Here is a 9,446-nt window from a genome sequence, read left to right as displayed (position 1 = left end):
CTCCTCTCCTCTCATTTGCTTTCCTCTCCTCTCCTCTCTCTCCTCTCCTCTCCTCTCCTCTGTTTTCCTCTCCTCTCCTCTCCTCTCTTTTTCCTCTAAATCTCTTCTTGACCCCGCATAATCCAATCTTGTCATTTCACTGTTCTTTCCCAAGTTCCCAGTGGTCTCTTAGATGCCAGATCCAATGGGCTCCCCTTTGACATTGTTGACCATTCTCTCCTCCTTGACCTGTATTCTCTCTGGGTTTTCTGGATACTTTTCTCTCCTGGTTCTCCTCCTCCTTCTCCATCTCTTTTGAAGGATCATCCTCCAAGTCGCACCTTTTAACCATAGATGTCTCTCAGGGATCTGTTGTGGGCCCTCTTCTTTCTTCCCTCTGTTGGTGATCTAATCAGCCCCTATGAATTTAATTAATTAAATTTTAAAAATTAATACTGAGGATTCTTAGATCTGCCTCTCCTGCCCCAATCTCTCTCACGTCTCTACCTGCCTTCCAGACATCTTAAATTCAGTATGTCCAAAACAGAACTCATGATCTTTCTGGCAAACCACCCATCCATCCTGCCTTCCCTATGACTGCAGAGGGTAACCCTATCTCCTCAGTCCCTCAGACTCCTAACCTAGGAGTCATCCTGGATTCTTCTACCTCTTATCTGCTTTCCTCCTATCCAATATGGTACCAAGACCTGTTGATTGCACCTTCACAGCATCTCTCGAATACAGTCCCTTCTCTCCGCTGACACTACCACCATTCTGATGCAGGTCCTCATATTTACTATTGCCATAGCATGCCTCAAGTCTTTCTCTGCAACAGTTGCATCCTTCCTTTAGCCTCTAAAGTGATTTTCATTTTTTTAATTGAAAAATTTTATTTAATTAATTGATTTAGAATATTTTTCCATGGTTAAATGATTCATGTTCTTTTCCCTCCTCCCAGCCCCTCCTGTAGCCAATGAGCAATTCCACTGGGTTTTACATGTGTCATTGATCAAGACCTATTTCCATATTATTAATATTTGCACTGGGGTGATCATTCAGAGTCTGCATCCACATTCATTTCCTCATCAAACCATGTGATCAAGCAGTTGTTTTTCTTCTGTGTTTCCGCTCCCACAGTTCTTTCTCATAAGTCCCTCAGAAATGTCTTGGATCATTGCATTTCTGCTAGTACAGAAGTCCATTACATTCGATTGTACCACAGTGTATCAGTCTCTGTGTATAAGGTTCTCCTGGTTCTGCTCCTTTCATTCTGCATCAATTCCTGGAAGTCATTCCAGTTCACATGGAATTCCTCCAGTTCATTATTCCTTTGAGCACAATAGTATTCCATCACCAACAGATAACACAATTTGTTCAGCCATTCCCCAATCAATAGACTCCCCCCCCCCATTTTCCAATTTTTTGCCACCACAAAGAGTGTGGCTATAAATATTTTTGTACATGTCTTTTTCCTTATTATCTCTTTGGGGTATAAATCCAGCAGTTGTATGGCTGGATCAAAGGGCAAGCAGTTAAAGTGATTTTCATGAAGTTCAACCATGTCACCTCTCTCTACCTAAAAACTCCAGTGGCTCCCTATTACCTTCAAGATCAGACATGAAATCTCTTGTTTGGCATTCTAAGTCCTCCATGACCCAATCCCCTCTTGCCTTTCCAGGTTTCTTATACCTTATTCTCCAATACTTATTTGATGCACTGACACTGGCCTTCTGACTGTTCCATGAACAAGACCTTCTATGGCTCCCAGCATTCTCTCTGGCTGCCCCCCAACTCTGGACCACTCTCTCTTCTGTTCCATTTCCCTGGCTTCCTTTAGGTCCTTACTCAAATCCCAGCTTCTACAGGAAGCCTTCTCTAATCCCTCTTGATTCTAGTGCCTTTTCTGCTCATGATTTCCTGTTTCTCCTATATATAACTTGTTTGTACATATTTGCTTGCTTGTTGTCTCCCCTGTTAGATTGGAAGCTTCTCGAGGGCAGGGATTATCTTTTGGTACCCCCAGTGCCTGGCACATAGTAAGTAATTACTAAATGTCTGCCTTTGGCCCTAACCTTGAACCCTAAGACCCTCCTATGGTGTCCTCCTATCTTTGTTGGCTTTCCCATTCAAATGTGAGCTTCTTCAAGTCTGGGATTTCTCCCCCATCTCTTAGGGAGAGATGCTTAGGACCCAGTCAATGCTGGTTAAACGCGTCACTCCCCGGGCCTCAGTTTCCTTCTCTGTAGAATGAAGGCGCTGAACTCAGTGACCTCAGGTTTCCTTTCTGGCCCTAAATCTAGGTAAATTGGCGACTCCATGACCCTTAGACAAAAGAATAGGGATGTTGGAGCTAGCTCGAAGGGCCTTGAATGACATGGACCAGCCCCCTCCCCAGGATCCCGTCCACCAGCCATACAGCCTCTCCTTTTTGCCCTTGCCTCTTCACCCATGGGGAAACCACCAAGAACCTCACAACCACTGAGCACATCTGCCTGGGCTTCTCCATGCCAGGTCCCAAGATGTGGGTGCTGACTTTTTCCATAGAAGAGAGAATTAGGACATTAATGGGTGTGGAATTGGGATACTGGGTTGCACCATGAAAAGAATTCTGTTTCTGGAGTCAGAGGGTCTGGATTCAAATCACACACTTGATATAGGTGACTTGATCTTCCTGTACCTCAGTTTCCTCATTTGTAAAAAGAGGGCATTCAAGAGGCAGCTAGATGGATCAGAGGATAGGCAGCCAGGCCTAAAAATGGGAAGTGCTAGGTTCCAATTTGACCTAGCCGTGTGACCCTGGGCAAGTCACTTAACCCTCATTGTGTAGTCCTTCCTTAGATCCGACCCTTAGTATTGCGTCTACGATGGAAGGTCCGGCAAGGCTTTAAAAAAGGTGAGGAGCATTTGCTAAGATGACTTCTGAGGCTCCTTCTTGCTCTAGACTGCAGATCTTGGGTCTTGGAGGGCTTCCTTCTGTATACAGCCTCCAGCCCCCTGCAGCCACCACCCCTCCTTACCGACTCCCACCCCGCTCCTGCCGTGAGCGGCCCCCACTGGGCACCCAGACCTGCCCGCCTGGTCTTGGCCTCGCCACTGAGCCCACGGGATCCCCAGCAAGAAAGGAACATATTGGCAGGCTCTGAGTAGCCATGGGGGGATTATTAATGATGGTAGACAGCTGTGCAAACACTGTGTCATCCCCGCATGGCTGGCTCGCTGCCTCGGCCCAGGATGCTCAGCCCAGTCACTTAGCACCGTCGCAAGCCCAGGAAAGAAGGAAAAGCGCCCAGACCTTGGGGAAAGCTTCCTCCAGCCAGTGACCGCAGCGCCCTCTCTTCCCTCTCGTCCTTGTAGGTCTCGGCGCCTTGTAACCCCCTCCGCCAGCGCCAGGGAGAGCCGTGGCCGTGCCCGAGGAGGCCGCCGTCGCCTTTGAGGAAGATGGACGTCCGGTTGGGTCTCTAAGGCAGGTAAGGCTCTGGCAGACCCCTCCCGGGTCCGAGGGCTGAGACGAAGGGCCAAAAGGGCCAGCCTGGCAGGGGGACGAGCGATGATGGCCACAGAGGATTCTGGGGCTCCCCCGGGCAGGGGTAAGGCTTCTTGGCTGGGGACCTCCTGGGCTCCCGGCTCAAAGGGTCAGAGCCGCCGCTCTCCTCCCTCCCAGACGCGGAGTGGTGCGAGTGCGCACGGTTGCCCAGAGATGCCGCCTAAGCAGTCGATCAGCAAACATTTCCAGTGTTTATTCTGTGCTCACAAGGCCCTGTGCCAAGGTCTGGGTGTCCAACGCTGAGAGTGAAATGCCTTCTGTTCCCTGGGAGCTCGGCTTCTCTGCAGGAAGAAGCCAAGGAGCCTCACGGCATCCGTCAGGGAGCACCGAATGCGCATGTGCCAAGCACTTTTCTAAGGGCTGCAGGTACAAAGACAAGGAGCAAACAGTGGCTGCCCTCGGGGGGCTTCCGCTCCAGGACGGGGCGTCCCAGGGCACCCGCCTGGCAGCGTTAGTTTGAGAGCTGGAATTATCCAAGGAAACCTGGGACGCAGAACCGGCCCATGAGCTCAGGACCGAAGCCTCAAGCCCTGTGCCAGGCCAGGGAAGACTGGAGGCCGGAAACGGCAGCTGTCCTTGGTCCGTTGCTTGGCAAAAGAGGGAGGGGGTGCCAGGCAGGAAAGACTTTCTTCAAGGGCATCTCCACAGCAAGAAGACTGGGAGGAAGGGCTGCTGGATGGCACAGTGGATCGGGAGCCAGGCCTAGAGACCTGGGCGCCGGCTTCAAATGTGGGCACAGATGCTTTCTAGCTGTGTGACCCTGGGCAAGTCACTAGCTCTTTAACTAATATTTAGTATTGATTCTAAGATGGAAGGGGAGGGTTTAAAGGAAAAAGGCAGACTGCGCCTCTGGGGGCTCTTCCTGTGCCAGGCTGGGCTGGGAGTTTCCTCCTGGGAGAGTCATCCAGAAAATGAGCGGTTTTTGGCCACAATTGTTCCTCCTCACAAGGTCCGAGCCCTTCGCCCCCTTCCCTCTTCCCCGAGTCCTGGTCATCCCAGAGATTCCCAGAGATTGGAGGCGCCCGCTGTGTGTGTGTGTGTGCGGGGCTCTCCGGCAGGGCTCCTCAGGGACTCGATCCGAGCACTTTGCTTCGGCTGCCCCTTTTCCTGGGATTATTCTGCTCTTGTCTGGATCAGGAGGCTCAGAGCTTATTAGGGAGCCGTGGAGGGCAGAGAGCCCTTGACAGCCGCCCTTCCAGGGTTCTTCCACGGCTGTTTACTCTTCCTGTCTCCTCCCTTTTGCTCAGGCTCTTGGAGGTTATCGGTGTCTCCCTGTAACCAATCCCCCCCTCCCTTTCCATTTGTTCTGACCCCTGCCAGGGCCAGCATCCACTGCAGGCTCCTGAAGGGAGCTGAGAGGTCATCTTCACACCCATTTTCCAGATAACAAATCGAGGCTTGGAGACATGAAGAGCCTTGCCCTGAGTCTCGCAGCTGGCTCCCTCCTTGTGTCTTTGGTGGGAGAAGGTGCTCAGCCTGCAGCCCTGACGATGAATCTTGTGAGAGCTCACACCCTTTTTTAGGGGGCGAGTGGTGTGTTTATTGACCGAAATAGCTGGAGATACTTAGTCTGGAGCAGCTAGGTGGTGCCGTGAATAGAGCATTGAGCTTGGGGTCAGGAAGACACGTCTTCCTACTTATTAGCTGTGTGTCCCTGGCCTAGTCACTGTTTGCCTCAGTTTCTTCACCTGTAAAAAGAGCTGGAGAAGAAAATGGCCACTGATTCTAGTATCTTTACCAAGAAAACCCCCAGAAAGTAAGAACATGAATCATGTAACCAGGGAAAATTTTTCTAAAAAGAATAAAGCTTAGTCTTAGAAAGGAAAAAAAAAGAAAAGAAAAAAGAAAAGCCCCAAAGAGGTCCTGAAGAATTGGACACGACTGAAATGAATGAGCAACAGCTCAGGAGCTATCTCCCAAGGGAAACCTTTCTTCTTCACCCTGTTTGCTGGGGTTCTCTTCTCCCTCCATTATCTTTATCTGGAGAAATATTCTCTCCCTCCCCCAACTCAGATGTGGGAGAATGTGGGCGTCTGGAGGGCAGGGACTGCACTCATCTAGTTGCTGCAGCCCCAGTGGGCGCCCAGAGCTTTGCCTGCACTAGATGGCTAATGAATGCTTGTCCCTCTGGGGTGCCTTGAGCAGAAGCGCCTGCCAAGTCTGCTCTAAGAAAATGAATATATGTATGTGCATGTGTGTGCGGCATTATGTGCCTCACTGCATGTAGGATGAGGAAAGGACTTGGGGAACAGTTTTCCTTGGATTAGATGGAACACGTGCTGCCCCCCACAGGCCTTTCACTGAGCTGACACAGGCCTCACCTTGCACTGGGGCAGGACCCTAATTTACACGGATGCCCAAGGAGCAGGGCATTAGCCCCCCTGTGACTCCTGCTCCCAAAGGCTTGTGGGGGATTGAGAAGAGGGTGATTTGTACCTGCCGCTCCTCAGATCCATGTGGAAAGATGGCAGAAACTTGGCCCCTGCTCACTTGCCAAGGTTTTCTGGGCTCATTCCTAGGATAGAGCAGCCATTGGCAAGAAGGGGCTGCCTGGGCCCCTGAGCTATGTTGCTGCAGAGGTGAAGAAGCACCCCATTGGGGGCCTTGGGCCAGTGGCAGATTGTGGGAAGGTCACAACTTTTTCCCATTCCAAATCCATCCTCCATACTGCAACCAAAGAGATGTCCTAACCATTTCATCTTCTCCCCTACTCAATAAACTCCAATGGCTCCCTAATACCTCCCTGATCAAATATAAACTTTTCTGTCTGGCTCCAAATGCCCTTCATCTTCTGGTCTCTTCCTCCCTTACCAGTCTCCTGATCCTTTATTCCTCTCCATGCATTCCCAGATCCAGCAAGCCATCTGCCTGTTTGTCTGGCTACTTCCACAGTTTTCTTCCTTGTGAACTTTTGCCTTAATATCCCAGTGTGGAGTATAGAAGTTTCATTGAGGTCTTGGAGGAATGCTGGGTGACCAGGAGGAGTGGGGGGAGGCAGGCTGTCTTTGGCCTCCAAGCAGATCTGCAGTGGTGAGAAGGATGCCATCCTTGGGGCTTCCAGGCAGGAAAAGAGCAAGTTTTTTGTGGCTCTGGAGCGTGGCTATCCATGGTGCTGAGCTCTGCCCCCTCCTCACCCCCTGGAGAAAGAAGAGCAGTTAATGGGGGAGACGCTGTCCATGGTGCTGAGCTCTGCCCAGGAGCTTTGCCCTCTCCTCAACCCCAGGAGAAAGAAGAGCAGTTAGTGGGGGGAGACGCTGTCCATGGTGCTGAGCTCTGCCCAGGGGCTTTGCCCTCTCTTCAACCCCAGGAGAAAGAAGAGCAGTTAGTGGGGGAGACGCTGTCCATGGTGCTGAGCTCTGCCCAGGAGCTTTGCCCTCTCCTCACCCCCAGGAGAAAGAAGAGCAGTTAGTGGGGGAGACGCTGTCCATGGTGCTGAGCTCTGCCCAGGGGCTTTGCCCTCTCCTCAACCCCAGGAGAAAGAAGAGCAGTTAGTGGAGGAGACGCTGTCCATGGTGCTGAGCTCAGAAGCTGCAGCCTGAGGGGAAGCAGACTGCCTCATCCCAAGTGACAGGTGGTAGGCAGAAGGCTGCCCAGGGTAGGCTCTGAATTGTGTGGCTCCAGACAGGCTGGAGGCTCCGTGCTGTGGGCCCCGGGGGGGGGGGGGGGATTCAGGTGGCAGGGAAGTGGCTGTCTATGGTGCAGGGGTGTCTGGCTCTGGGCAGGAAGGAGGCAGCTTGTCTGTCCTGGAAAAAGAGGGGCTGTGGGAGCGCCTGGCAGGAAGGGGGCTTCTCATGCTGCTGAGGAGTGGCGCAGGGTGGCCAATGGTCCTGGGAGAGCAGCAGGTGGGGCGCCGCCTCTGGTTTCAAGCTGCTTGGCACTGGACAGAAAGGAAGCAGATATGGGGCTCTCCTTATGACTGTCTCATGGAGGGAGCCCTGCTCCCACTCTCTGGGCTGGGCACTGAGAGCTATCTCAAGAATGCCAGAGCCAGGGGCATTGGGAGCGTGATGCCACCTCCTTTAGAGGGTTGGCTGGGGCATCCAGAAGTTCAGGGATGTGCACAGTCGGTATAGAGCAGTTTTTGAACCCAGACTTTTCCTGACTCCTTGACCAGTGCACCTCACCACCACTGCCTCCTATTTACTTAATAGGAAGAGGAACTAGACCTGGGATTGTGCTGGAAAAGGGAATTCCCAGGTGAAGAAACACCCCCTAGCCATTAGCGCCTCCTCAGCAGCTCCTAGTCTGGGAGAGCTCCCTGGAATACCAAGAGCTGAGGTGACTGTCCCACAGTCACTCAGCCATTGTATGTCCAATATATTGTATTGTATATTGTATAGTGTATGTCCAAGGTAGACTTGAACTCAGGTCCTTCTGGTTCTGAAGCCAGCTTTCCATGCACTATCCCATGATGCCTCTAAGTCACTTAGTCATACCCAAGTCATCATATCAGCCCCCTCGATTCACTGTCATTCTTGAGGATCAAATGAGATCAGATGTGTTCAGAGGGTTTCCCCAAACCATAAAATACCATTGAAGTGCCAGTCATTCTCTGCGTTCCTAAACTTTTGTTTAACTCTTACCTTCTGTCTTTTAAAAAACATTCTCACCTCTCTTAGAATCAATACTGTGTACTGGTTCTAAGGCAGAAGGGAAGTAAAGGGTAGGCAATGGGGGTTAAGTGACTTGCCCAGGGTCACCCAGCTAGGAAGTGTCTGAGGCCAGATTTGAACCCAGGACCTCCTGTCTCTAGGCCTGGTTCTCAATTCCCTGAGCCACCCAGCTGCTCCCTACCTTCTGTTCTAGTATCAGTTCTAAGACAGAGGGGCAAGGGCTAGGCAACAGGGTTAAGTGACTGGCCCAGAGTCACACCTCTAAGATGCGCTAAGGCCACATTTGAACCCAGGTCCTCCTGACTCCAGGCCTGGCACTCTATCCACTGCACCACCGAGTCATTCTTATTTTCACGGTCATTTCATTTTCAGTTTTTTCAGACAGAAAAGACCTGAGGGGGAGCACTTGACTATCATCAATTTTTTATGTATTTCCCATCACTTATTTGTTACTTATTGTCATTATTGACATTATTATAGCATAGTGAGAGGCAGGGTTGTATAGTGGTTAGCGTGAGCCTTGAAGCATGAGTTCAAGTCTTGCTGTTGCCATTTACTGCCTGTGTGCCATCGGACGGGTACCAACCTCCAGGCAGTCTGGGAAACTCTAAGACAGGACATTGCAAAGAAGGTTTGTGGGACTCTGCACCAATAGGGAAAGGCCTCCCTCCCTCACCCTCACGTAGGGCGATGCTCCCTTAGCAGCAGTGTACAAAGAAGGGGTTTGGGCAGCCAGGAAGTGCCTTAGTGCACAGAGCTCAGAGCTTAGAGTCAGGAAGACGCCCCTTCCTGAGTTCAGATCTGACCTCAGACACTCACTAGTTGTGTGACCCTGGACAGGTCACTTAATCTCTGTGTGCCTCAGTTTCCTCATCTGCCAAATGAGCTGGAGAAGGAAATGGCAAACTTGTCCAGTATATTTGCCAAGAAAGTCCCCAAAACGGGATGGTGAAGAGTCAGACACAACTGAATCAACTGAACAATGTCAAGAGCAATAATAGAAAATGGGGTGCATTGGGACAAAGATGGGTGAAGAGCCCTAGGAGGTCTTTGCTCACCATGGTGCTAAGCTTTGAAGGAGGCTCATGGGAAGGAGGGTGTCAGCTGTTGGCTGGGGGTAGGGACAGAGAGGGGGACACACAGAGACGGGGGTGGGAGGGGGCGCCTAGTGAGTCTGGAGAGCAGCCACTTGTCCAGTTTGGCTGGAAGGGGAGAGCGGGGAGGCTTTTGTCTTCCACACGGGCACTCGAGGACTGGGCGAGAAGCTAATGGTCTATCAATTTCCATTGACAAGCTACCATGGCGGCTCC

This window comes from Gracilinanus agilis, chromosome 1, assembly GCF_016433145.1.
Source record: "Gracilinanus agilis isolate LMUSP501 chromosome 1, AgileGrace, whole genome shotgun sequence".
NCBI lineage: Eukaryota > Metazoa > Chordata > Mammalia > Didelphimorphia > Didelphidae > Gracilinanus > Gracilinanus agilis.
Note: the sequence above shows the minus strand (reverse complement) of the source record.